This window comes from Dendrobates tinctorius, unplaced genomic scaffold (assembly GCF_039654945.1).
Source record: "Dendrobates tinctorius isolate UK_male_01 unplaced genomic scaffold, ASM3965494v1 ptg000228l, whole genome shotgun sequence".
NCBI classification, from domain to species: Eukaryota; Metazoa; Chordata; class Amphibia; order Anura; family Dendrobatidae; genus Dendrobates; species Dendrobates tinctorius.
In genome coordinates this window covers 3,411,291-3,413,242 of record NW_027361895.1, presented here as the reverse complement: position 1 = coordinate 3,413,242, position 1,952 = coordinate 3,411,291, and positions in this window count along the sequence as shown.

Genomic DNA, 1,952 nt, shown 5'->3' with positions numbered 1-1,952 from the left:
TGGCAGGCTCCGCCCACGAAGGCCTGCCCTTTTTCTTCCCGCGTGCGCCAATCAGCGGGATAATGGCGGCAATGGCGCCAATTTCACACACAGTATATAGCACACAACAGTCTCTGGCACACAGGACCTGGGGATACCGGACTCCGTAATCCTGTTCATGACGCCAAAATGGGTCGCCCTCCCAGGGCTGTGGGGTATTCGGTACCGGGCCGGTCTCTCAGAGGGGGTTGTCACAGCAGCGGTGACCCGGTCCGTGGCCCTGGGTGCCCATGTGAAAGGTGTTGAGTTGGGAATAAAGTTTATAAGTGATTCATGACGCCACCTGTGTTGTTCGGCAAGGGAGGTGTTAAGCCAACGCTGCAAGCAGATCCTCTGGGACAGATGGTGTGGTGCAGCAATGATGGTGTAGCCCTCCACAGGTAGGGCTGTTGGTCCCAGGGCAGTGTAGCGGAATGCTTATGAAGAGGGTGCAGCGTTTTGCACAGAGATGTAGTAGTGATGAGGATGTTGCAGGAAGGAGGCAAGGACACAACAGGGTGCAGTTTCTTTACCTTTACTTGGCAAACGCAGTCCAGGGTCCTGATTACAGATGGCACAGGAGCAGGCTAGCCTGGAACCAACTCAGGGATCTCTCTATCAGATGGGTTGTATAGTCTCCTTCCTAGCTCTGGCTTGAGGTACATCCAGTACTGTGTTGCACTGAAGTTCCTCCTTCTTATCGTTTCTTAGAACTACCTCGTATGGCAGACAGCTGTAGCCCTCTATCTCTCTTGGCTCACCCGTCGCTGTTGTACCTCCGAGTCTTAGATGGGAATAGAGCATTTACCGCCTCCTATTCCTCTGGTTTCTGTTGCAGGACCTTCAGTATCCATACAACTGTGGAGACCAGGCTCCAGATCATGCGCTATCACTGGGAGGAAGCTCTCTATCCTCAGCTCGACCTCCAGCTTCTCTCCACACGTCTACACTCGTTGATCTCCTCACACTACTGACTACTTCCCCTCCTGGCCCTCAGAGTGCGCTCCTCCCCCAATCCTGGTTCAGAGCTCCCTCTGCTGGCCTGGAGTGGGAATTGTGTTGCATGAAAATTATTAACTGCTAGAGAGACCCTTCATTGCTTCCAACCGTGACATCACCCTCCCTGGAGGAAGGTAATGCCACTGTGGTGACCATACTCCTGGGGGCGCCACATTACTATTATCTTTCTTTTATTATTATTGTCCGGTATTACTTTCATGTAATGACAGTGTTCCCCAACTCCAGTCCTCAAGAGCCACCAACGGTTCATTTTCAGGATTTCCTTAGTATGGCCCAGGTGATAATTGCAGGTCACAGGCAATAATTCCATTACCAGGGCAATACTAATGAAATACTGAAAACGAACCGTTGGTGGCTCTTGAGGACTGGAGTTGGGGAACACTGCCTTATGGTAAAGGTTATATCAAGCAGTGTTGTGGTTTCATCACAGTATTCCTTCCTTCTCCCCATAATTCTCACACCTGTGCCAATATATATTTTTCATACATGTACTAGCTGAAGAGCCCTGCGCTGCCCGGGCATAGTAACTATCTGTGGTTAGTTATAACAAATTATATTGATTTTATATATATATATATATATATATATATAAAGCTGAGTGTAGAGCCCCGCCCGCTCCGCATAGCCACATTCACTATAATATCCCACATCATCCCGTCAGCCAGAGCCACCGGACTACTACCCCTAACATCCCACATCATCCCGTCAGCCAGAGCCACCGGACTACTACCCCTAACATCCCACATCATCCCGTCAGCCAGAGCCACCGGACTACTACCCCTAACATCCCATATCATCCCGTCAGCCAGAGCCACTGGACTACTACCTCTAACATCCCACATCATCCCGTCAGCCAGAGCCACCGGACTACTACCCCTAATATCCCACAACATCCCGTCAGCCAGAGCCACTGG